The sequence below is a fragment of the Sphaeramia orbicularis genome, chromosome 10, assembly GCF_902148855.1.
Source record: "Sphaeramia orbicularis chromosome 10, fSphaOr1.1, whole genome shotgun sequence".
In the NCBI taxonomy this organism is placed as follows: domain Eukaryota; kingdom Metazoa; phylum Chordata; class Actinopteri; order Kurtiformes; family Apogonidae; genus Sphaeramia; species Sphaeramia orbicularis.
Window position 1 is genome coordinate 29,374,230 of NC_043966.1, and position 11,544 is coordinate 29,385,773.

Consider the following 11,544-nt stretch of genomic DNA (forward strand, 5'->3'; position numbering starts at 1 on the left):
TGTGTGTGTGTGTGTGTTTGTTAGTGAATACAGCAAGTTCTCCTAAATCACAAGTTATTTTTGCATGAGGTCCATTGTGTTGCAAAGTGAAATCAAATCAAAGGCTGTACGCTCATGGAAAATAACAGTCTACCTTCACCCTATTAAACCACTACAGAACACCCAGACATGTAGTCTATCACTGTAAGCAAAGCACTTGAAATGAAGTAATCATTTGGGCTGAAGCTGCTCCATAAACACTGGTCAATTAGACTCATTCAAGTGAGTGAAACGTCACCAGATAAACCAGGCTGATTTGGTCATCTCACTTTGTAGAACAGACCCTGCTCAGATTCACTTGGACACTTTAAGGTTTTCTCAGATATTTATCTTGTGCCTTTAGATTTTTATACGTGTGTATGTACTACATTCTCGTATGTATGCATGTATATGTGCATATGTGTCTTATATTGGATGATTTTTTCTTTTAAAGCCATTTTTTGTCTTTGAACATCGTAACATTGTTAAATGTCAAATTATAATAGATGTGTCATATAAATCTTTGTCTGCATTAAATGCATAGATGTGTCATTATACATGAGCTTTCATGTAACAGTGTTGAAAACTTAATTTGAATGATACTCTTGTTCAATGTGACTGCTTCTAAATTTGCACTGAAATCATTCTTGTTATTGGTCTTTTATTGTATATATCTAGACATTGTGTTTAATTTATTTGTAATGTATGACAGGTGTTTTGTCCATTGTGTTTTGATTTATTGTAACTACATCTGTGCTGATCTCTTGGTCATGTCACTCTTGGAAAAGAGATTTTAATCACCTGGTTAAATAAAGATTATAATAATAACAATATCCATTTATTGCATTGAGTTAAAGCTCAAAGAGAAGCTGCACTATCTGAACCAAAGTACTGGGAGGTGTAACTTCAGCAACAAAAAGATAATGACAAATGCCAGAATCGAATTTTTTTTAACCTCTTCGGCCTCGAGAGGGTTGTAGGACTTAAGGAGTTTGCTTGACCTCCTGAGATCTAGGAGAATACTTACATTTCTGAAATTTTTATGAAAAAATTATCTAGACTGAAAACAGCATGACACTGACACATTTTTCAGATACATTTTCTTTTTTTTTTCTCTCTAAATGACCTTTGCAGTGGCTTTTATTTAATTATTTATCTTATTTTATTTTTTTATATTTATTTTTTTTTAAAGATAAAGCTGTGGAACTCTTGCCCACAAACATGGACAAAAAAACCATAGCTGGGTATTAGAAGGTGAATTTTCTTTTGTCATTCTATTTCTTTTACATGTCTTACCTTTAGATCTCTGAAATATTTGTTAGACCCTGACCATACATGATCACTGTAAAACACAAGTAACTGTGCTTTCTTCAGCTCTGTCATGAAAAAACTCAGTCTTCCACCTTAAAACACATTTTGACTTGAGATTTATAATAATATTATTTATAACTCTTTTAATCATATTTTCTATCAGTGTGAATATGGAGTCCTACAAGCTGTTTGTATGGTGTGTCCCATTATTTCTGTTCATATGGTATATCTGACCTCAGCCTGCTTGTCAAACACTTTCTGTGGTTGTAATTATTTTACCATTTTATACAAAACACAAATCTATAAATTTGCAGTGCTACTTGGAAAATGTAGTGAGCAAAGCTACCAATTACTCTGCCATGAAAGAAGCTTCACTACACAGAAGCTACCACTCAGTCAAATGTAGCAAGCTAAGTTACACAAACACCACAGAAGTAGCTCACTACATGTGAAGCTACTTTAAGTTGCGCCATGGCAATGAAGATAAGAAACTACATGTTTAAATGACCAAATACATGCAAAGTCAATTTCATTGGGTTATCAATATGCCAGAGTAACTATAATTAAATACCAAAGAACAAAAATTACTGGCCAAATACTGACATCTGCAGACCAGGATGTAGTTAACAATGCTCAGTACGGTCCAGTTGGAGTTCAAAGTCATGTGGAAGTGGAGGGCAGTAAACAGAACATTTTGGATGGCTGTGCAGGCAGGGGACACACTAAAAACCAAGCGTTTCACCCAGGGGTGGGGCTCTAAGTCCTGCGTCACACACATCGTGTACATGGTGGATAGTGTACTTTTGAGTTTATCTGATTGGCTTTGATGTGTGGAAGAGAATAATTTTATTTAAGGTGAAATATGAACAAGGATGCATTGTCAACTTCAGATTTAAGAATTTTATTTAAACAAATGTTCAAAAATAACTTTAACCCTATGTTTGCCTCATGTTGAATACATTTACATTCATCCAGCTGCTTGTGTGACCAGTAAAACCTACAAACTGCTCCTGATTAAGTCAGGATCATTTTATAAAAGTGAGGAAATACCACAAATGGATTTTGGGGTAAACTAAATAGAGTAGTCTGACATGTCACTATTTCTAAAACGTGTTTTTCTGGACTACTTAAAAAAAAGAAAGAAAGAAAGAAAGAAAGAAAGAAAGAAAGAAAGAAAGAAAGAAAGAAAGAAAGAAAGAACTGAGAGTATAACCACTTCTCCTGGGACCACTACACCACTGACAAACTGGTTCTTTTAGTGCAGTGTTTGTCAAACTGGGGGGTGTGAAGTCTTTCAGGGGGGTCATGGGATCAGTCCTGGGTGTTTTTTTTTTGTTCTTCAGGTTAGAACATGTATCAAGTGGAACTAATGTTTTAGTGTTGGAGCACCCTGGACTCATTTTACAGACGTACACCAAACCAATCTACTGCCATGGTGATCTGTCACTAGACTAGACAGAGAATTTAGGTTTGGACAAAGGACAAGGACTGGACTGGAAAAGACACATGGGACATGTTTGTGTTTTGAACCATTTTGGACAGTCTGGACTTTAATGTTCTGAGATGTGCAATGGAAACGGGCTCACTGACCCACTGACACTGGTCACATGTTCATCTTTGGTACCAAAATTTGTTTGTTGTTCTAAAAAAAGTAACTTTATTGTCATAGTTGTAAGATAATTGCACATTTCCTGTTTTTATTTGGAAAAAATACTGTCTCAGTGAGCAGTCTGGTTGAGTTTATTTAGCAAAAATCTAACTTCTTTTTAAGAGGGAATCCAGCTGTAGTGCTCTGTACTGTGGGTTTGGCGGCTCTGAAAAGAGCCTCTGTGGTGATCATCGTCCACACACCTCAGTCGACAACCATCGGATGTTATGTACAACTCCGGTTCCCTCTGCAGTAAAGTGGACGCCGTCATCTGACAGGTATGAGATGGGGGTCTCATTTCCAACTCAGCCCCGCATGATGTGCCTGGTCCGCTTCATACCCTATCCGCTGTCCGTTCACTGGTACCGGCAGCAACGACGCGGGAGGATGTCTTTTTTTTTTTTATACTCTATTTACATAATACCATATACACATAGAACAGAACATGGCATGGAGAACACATAATACTCGAGGTGAGGCAGGAAGAAATGAAATATAAATACATATATAGGTAAGTAAATTAAATTTAAAAAGTAAAGGAATAAAGAAGAAGAGAAAATAAATAAATAAATAAATAAATAAATAAACTCGTCACATAAGGCTTTAGTCTTCACAGCTTTAGGGTTAGTGCAAAAGTGTGTCTAGGTAGGATCTTAAATAAAATTTAAAAACCACAAAGCTGGGTTTCTGATTTGCAAATTTGCTGGCATGTATATGAAATTTGGCTACTAAGGAAATGAGATTAAGAATAAACAATTTCCGAGTAAGCAGCTCAGTAATAAAGAAACCAAATAAAATATCCTCAATTTTGAAGTTAAAAGAAATATCCAGCTTTCTATTTTAAAAAAAGAGATTGATATCACACCAAAAAAATTGACAAAAGGCACATTCCCAAAACAAATGAGTTAATGTTTCATCCGAATTATGACAAAATGAACAAAGAGGGTCGACAATGATCTTATACTTAACTAAAGCTGAATTAACTGGATAACACCTGTGTAACAGTTTTAAAGATACCTCTCTCACCTTATTCGAAATAAAAAACTTCCTTGGTAATAACCATACCTTTTCCCATTCCACATCAGAAGACGCGGGAGGATGTCGGAGAACAGGAAGTACTGGGCACAGCTCCATCACTGCCCAGAGTTTGCTATGCGCGGGCACGGCGCTTCCAAGAATGTGCACGACGACGTTCCACTAAGACACGCCCACTCGGGGCAAAATGTTTGGTTCACAGTGAGTCCAGTGCAGACAGTGTGTGTGCTCTGGTCCGAACTGTCTGGAGTGTTTGTGTTGTGGATTATATAATTACATTTTATAGTCTACAAACTGCTTCTCCACTGTGTTAAGTCACATAAAAATAGCGTCTGTGGCCGTCACCACGCTACTTGATCAATAAAAGACTTAAGCTACTGAAACGTTATTTGATTCAGAAAGTAGTGACGTTACCGCCCAGCTACTGAAAACTGTGGTAAGTTTGTAGCTTTGCTACAAGTAGCGACGCTACTGCCCAACACTGTAAATTCGATCCCGTCTCCTACAAATATTACAAGTGAAATTCAATTTATTGATATAATTTTGTTGTCTTCAGAACATTTAAGGAAAAGGAAAAAAAGATGAGAACTTCAAGAGAAAGTTATTCTCTTACGTTGTTCTAATAATAAAACCCACTTCCTTCTAAGTCCTTTGATAATATCACGTGACCAAAACACAGACGCACTGCTCCCAAATAAGGTCCGCTGCTGATCGGAAGTTTCCTCATTTCCCATCAGAAGTACGCAACCACTTACTCGGGTATTTCCTCATTTCTGGGTAAACTAATCTACATATAAAGACACTCTGCGTAGAAGGAGCGGCTTATATTAACTTTTCCACTGGCTCAAACTGTTTATCTGTAAAGAACAGTACAGATGATATGTGTGTGTTTGTGGGACATTAAGTTTTATTAAATATATACTGAAGAAGAAGTAGAAGTGTTTACGTCCACGTAAAATCTCTACGTGTGGAGTTAGGAATGATCTTTACAGGTGAGCAACAAACATTAATCTTTTTATCTTTTTATTTTGTTTTTATGCAGAGTGTAAAGATAAATATAAAGGATTTTAGATTTCTCCCTGTGCTTTAAAATACATGCATGATGAATATACATGATGTGGCATATGAATCACTGTATTTTTTTTTTTTTTTCTTTTCTTTTATAGACGCAGTTTTGTGTGTTTTTGCGGTCGTCACTGCAGCGTTTATCTGCTGTTGTATATGTTTCTGTAGAAATATAAACTGCTCCTCTCCAAGTGAGACACTTCCACTTCCTCATCCACCAGCAGGTCCTGTGTATTTCTATGTAAGTATCTCAATTCAGGTTACATTTCTCAGCACTCATAGAAATGTAATGCCTAGTCTTTCATTGTGTGTGAGAGTGATTTACAACTAAATTAACATCAAAATATGTGGACTTATGTGGTTACATTATAAGTATGTTGGTAATTTACATATTTAATCCCAGTAGACCCAGCTGCTTCAGCACCAACCTGATATAAAGTGTCTGTATCTGAGTTTGTTTTATGAAATACTATGATGCATAAAGTATATCAGTCTATACCAGGCTGTTTTAAATATTTACTGTAGTATCTTGATAATTTGACTTTCATGTGTTTAACAGTAATAGACCTTTAAGCTGATGCCTCTATATAAAGCATGATCAGGACCTATGAGGAGTTATGACCTGGAACATTGAATATACCGCTGTCTCCTCTCATGTGGTGGCATGTCAATGTAAATGACGATCGGTTCTCAATTGACTTACCTGGTTAAATAAGAGTGAAATGACACAGTAGAACAGGTGTTGACATGGAAAACGTTAGGCTAAGTGTTGTTGTGCAATCTGAGGACAATGGTAGTTTGAATTAGTATTAGGTTGGGACAGGCCCCTAGTGTCCACATGCAAACCAACACTCTTGCATTCAGGCCAACTCTGTCTGATGTTTTTATGTGAATATCATTGTTTCATTGTAGGATATGACCCAGACTACAATCCCCGATGACTCTGCTCCCCCACCTTACCACCTCGCCACCTTATACCCACCAGTGAACTCTCACCAGCAGATGAATCCTCCTCACTATCAAGAAGCTACATTTGTTTCTGTTGATTCACCGGTGAGTGGAAAACATCAGTGTGCCTCTTATTTACACCTGCCAAACATGTCTTTCTCTCCAGCACTGACTTATGATTTTTTTTTGCCTTTCAGATGTACTATCCAGTGAACATGAATACCAACCTGAGGTTGACGTGAACATACAGATTTCTATCTGCATACATGATATGTTGGGGCATTCTACTGACATGAGTGAATGTGGCAGACTTTGTCAGTGCTGCACCCATGCTAGAGATGGGTTTAGCTCAATTCACTGTAAAAAGGGAAAAACACTGTGGCTTCTTCGAGTTACTTTAAATGAACCACACTCACCTTCAGCATCGCTGTGTGCAGGAGTGTCTTTAGAAGATAGTATCAGGAGAAGTTGTTTTGGTGGAACATTTGCAAACTGGGCACCCATGATCACATAAAAAGATGTATTATTTTCTAAACATTTTCAGGGTGTAGTTGCCATGTGGAGGGTGTTTCACAGAGTGAAGATGGAAATAGTTTCCCAGTGGCAGCATTATTTCACCAGACTGCAGCCTGTCATACATCAGTCTTGATCTTAAATTGATTGAAAAATGTTTCTAAAAGCCCTTTACAATCAAAATGGTAAGTTTCTCTTACATTACAGAGCCATTTATGTTTTGTGATTTTTAATCCTTTATATTGACCACAGAAGTGACTACTGTGGCTCTGAAATCACAGCTGAAACCTTTCATACACATTCATGAAAGAGGAACTTCTTAGGTGATATCTTGGTGCAACTCCTAATTTTGCCATCATGGGGAGGGTGAAGACTTTATCTGATGTTTATACTTCAGGACCAAAATAAAACTGCCAAAAAACCCCCCCTATTTTAGCATATAGTCAATCTTCAGTGAGAATTTATGATTTTGATTATAAAAAACACATATCCAGTGGAATCAAACTGGTTTGACATAGCAGTCATAACTCTGCATGCTCTTTCATATATGTGTGCAGGTTTTTGGGTCCTTTATTATTAACAGTGTAGCAGACAGGAGAGATGTGGTGACATGAGGTAAAGGATCTGGACCTGAGCCCAGGCTGCTGTGGTGAGGTCTCAGTCTATGTGGTGTGTGCTCTATCTGTGGAGATGATAGGACATCCCAGCACTAGATGCTCTGGTTCCTACAAATATTAGGAACAAAGTATTTATTTCACTTTTTCTCAGGTTAGGAGAATATTGTTGGCTCAGAGTTGCTTGTATGTCCACAGCTGAAAGTTACAAGGGATTATATGTGCTACACGTATATGTATACTCAGGCTTTTAAATCATATCAAATGCAGGAGAATGTACGTTACAAGGACTCAGTGTTTTTACTCATGGAAAACAACAGTCTACCTTCAGCAAATTAAGCCACTACAGAGCAACAAGGCTTCATTTATTCTAGATGTTTTTGGTCACATTTGTCCACATCCTTTAGAAGCCCTGTGTGCAATGTCATGAAATTAATATAAGATTGTGATATTTCATATATGATGCAAATATCTGTCTGAAGTAGATGTAAACGAGTCTGTAAATTTTAACCTTTTGTGACAAAAGTGATCATATTCAGTATTAAAAGCTGCAGTATTAAAAGTTGAGTGTGTAAGTTTTAGAAACATCTAATTTCAGAAATGGACTATTATATTCAGAATGTGTATAATAACAATCAGGTTTTTGTTACAACAAAAGTAACGGCTTCTCTCTTTCTCTCTCTGTCTGAACTGTGAGCAGGTCATTATTCAGGAAACTGTCATGTTTTTCCTCCACATACTTCACCATACCTTACTATGCTTGTAGAGTTAATATCTCCTAAGATCTTTGTGGTTTTTGACCCTCATAAACATGGTGGTGTTCTTTCAGTTGGATTCTACAACATTACCACTAGATGCCAGTAATGATCACACACTGAGCCTATAAAAAATGTGACGCATGTGTTTTTGTCTTTCATATGTTATTTTGAGAAATTTGTTTTCTTTTTTGTACAACTGAAAATCCTATACCTGGAAAGTGAGAGACATCTTTTATCACATTTGTTGAGCTTTGCCAAATGGAGTTTATTTTTTTTTTACTGTCCTTGGTATAAAGTCATTAAATAAATGCCAATTCATTGCATTTCATGTTATACAAATGTTTGTCTGCGTTAGATGTAAAGATGTGTCAGTAAACTTTGAATTTCATGTGTAACAAATTACTTTTTGGGTTATATTAATGCTTCAGAGGGCGTTGGTTCACTGGGCAAAAATTCCATAATTATCTTTCAGCATACTGTATTAAAAATGGCCAAAGAGGAAACAAGACATCAGCGCCGACGCTCTCTGAAATCTTCCATGATGGCGACTCTTGGCTTTTGGCTCCTCTTAAGTGTTTTCAGACAGGTAGGCAGTAATGTTACTCCATTTATCTTCCATGGTGTTGCCTTTAGAGTCTTGAATATTTTACTCAGTATGTAAAGGGTGACATGGTGGTGCAGTGGATAGCACTCATGCCTCAGAGCAAGAAGGTCCCGGGCTTGATTCCAACACCAGTCGATGTGGGTGGAGTTTGCATGTCCTCCCCATGTCTGTGGGTTTTCTTTGGGTACTCCGCCTTTCTCCCACCATCCAAAGACATGCACTGATAAGTTAATCTAAATTGCCCATAGGTGTGACAGTGGTTGTTTGTTTCTATATGTTCAGCCCTGCGATTAACTGGCGACATGTCCAGGTCCATGTCCCTTCGTCCATAAGTAGCTGGGATAGTCTCTAAGTGAACCCTGTGACCCTAGTTAGGTGTCAGAAAATGAATGAATGTGTAAAATGTTACTGCTGTGTGCTCACAATCTGCATTAAAGCTCCTGGGTGTTTTTTAGTGTGAACTTCTCTATTTGTATGTGTTTCTCCGTATGTTTCCAGTCATTTAAATCACATCATGTCCCTCCTCAGGAACACAGTCCTCCAGGTGTTGGTCCACTGCCTGTTTATTCTGATGTGGGACATTCTATTCGTCTATTGAGGAACATTTGATTGTTTCACACAGTCTCTCTGTGAAGTCTAACACCACTGACTCCTTCAGTGTCACTGTGTCAAAGGTGTTGTTTTTTCTTACTCTTGTTTGTGCAAAGCCACTAATAACTGGGTGATTTGATTTTATGAAAGTATATCAACTGTATCCTCTTAACATATTGTACACAGTTATATATAAAGTTGGAATAAAATATTTTTGACCTATTCTCATGAAATGATTGTGATAATGCGATTGATTCTCGATAGATAAAGTGTAACTAGAACTCAGTATGTAATCATTACATCTAATGAAAGGGGATTACTGGTGTCTATAAATAGGAATAAAAAGAGGAATGTGTCTGAAAAATAAATTATTCCAACTTTATGGGCAACAGTGAAGTTAATACTGGGCTGCATCCAATTTGCATAATATCCCACCAGAGGGACGAGATTGTTTTTTTTTTTTTAGAGTGAACATATCTGTTCAAGAATATTAAGTCTATTTAAAATAACTGTTTTCATTGCCTGTAATAAGCATAACTTGCTAACATTTTGGGATTTTAGTGGTAAGACTTATTACAGTTTTTCTGAATCACTAAAACACTAAACTGCTTTCTCTGAAGCAACTACTTGGTGATTTAAACATATTTATCACTCTAGTGGCACAGCATCGGACTGGTTTACATAGACAACATTTGCAAATCTGTACATATGGTATTGTTAATCAGTTAGACACGACTCAAAACTAACAGTTGTTTCAAATGACAGTAAAGCGAATACAGAAATAGAGCAAAGAGATGTCAGCCTTTTAAAATATACTAATGTATAAGTTACTATTTCTGTCACTAATGACCTTTTCTTCTATTTTGTTTTTCATGTGTAGAGTGTCTGAAAGGGATTTGATGGAAAAATAGACATACATTTTTGTAGATGAGGAAGGGTTCAGTTTAGCAAAGAGAAGGAGAAGCAGGAATGTAGCCAGCCAGCATGACATAGTGGTGTGAGTGATTTACAGTAATGTGCTTTTCATTTATAGACTTCTTTGGCCTTTCTTTGCAGAGCTAAATGTATCTAGAGTACAGTATGTCTAGCGTGTGATAACTGCAATAGTGGTCTACATGTTCAGGGGCTGTATGTGTGATCTGAAAGCATCGTTTGCTTCTGAATGAAAGTACAATGGGCTTAAGGCAGTTGCTTGGTTTTATATTTTGTGTGCATTTGCATCAAAAAATAATTGTCTTGATGATCGTGAAAAAATGTAAATGTATCCCAGTGCTAAATTAACACCATTTTTGTTATATTCAAGATTTGTAGATGAAGTTATTGTTGCAGCTTACTGCATTTTAGATTGGATTCACCTAAATTATGTTTATTTTTTCCTTTCCAGGCTACAGTTCCTGCAGAACAGTCCAATGCTCCATCTCTGTCAGATTCTTGTCCTGAGCCGATGTTTGATCACAGGGAGTTGACTCTATTCCACCCAATTCAGAATCTGTAATCGGTGATACCTCAGATATGCTCAGCTTCATCTGAAAGCTATGACTTTAAAAGGTGTCACGTTCCATCTGTGCTACTGTACTGAAATCCGCTTGGTGTAGGAACTTAGTTACACATCTGCGCCTTTAAAGTCTTTTCTTTGTAGGGCTTTCAACACCTAAACTCAGAAGAATACATGTAATTATCTTGACCACAGCATCATTTTATCTCTCACATTCAGTCAACAGTAGGACCTTACTTGTAGCTACTTCCATTTTTTGTCAAGTTTCAATTCACGTCCCATGTCCAAATATGTACAAACCTTATCTCATAACATCTGTCATAACACCCTCCTATGTTTTTTATTTGTATTCTTCCCTCCCCCTCATACTTGACATTTACCATTTTTAACTGTGTGTACCACTCCCTCCACATCAAGCACCGCCCACCCAACACACAGCCAAAAGTTCACTCAAGCGCAGAAATTCCTTCCAACCATGCCAACTACTTTACGAAGGAAACTCAGCACAGATGCCAAAATACAACCGAACCTTTTGTGATGTGTAAAGGACAGAGCCACAAATTTTTGGGTGAATGAGACGCTGACTTCTGGATCAGGAGGAGGTACTTCCTCTACAATATGTATAAAGTATCACTGATTTGCCTCAGTTTGTGCAGCTAAACCAGTGTCTTCCAGTTCTCTGTATTACACTAACATGAGGTAATGTTGCTTTTCTAGGGTGCATGAAAAAATTAAGTGGACGAATCCCATCATTGAAAGAGATGGCAACAGATCCACGCCTTACTGTGGATTCATATATGACCCATCTAACACTCAGTCCAAAGTGGAGGAGGGGAGGGAGTTTTGTGCCTCAGAGTGAACTACTGTAAATGAAACATGTGGTGCTGAGGTCAGGTTGTTCCACCCAGATGGAGCCACAGTAGCGGTTAAGATCAAAAAAAGAG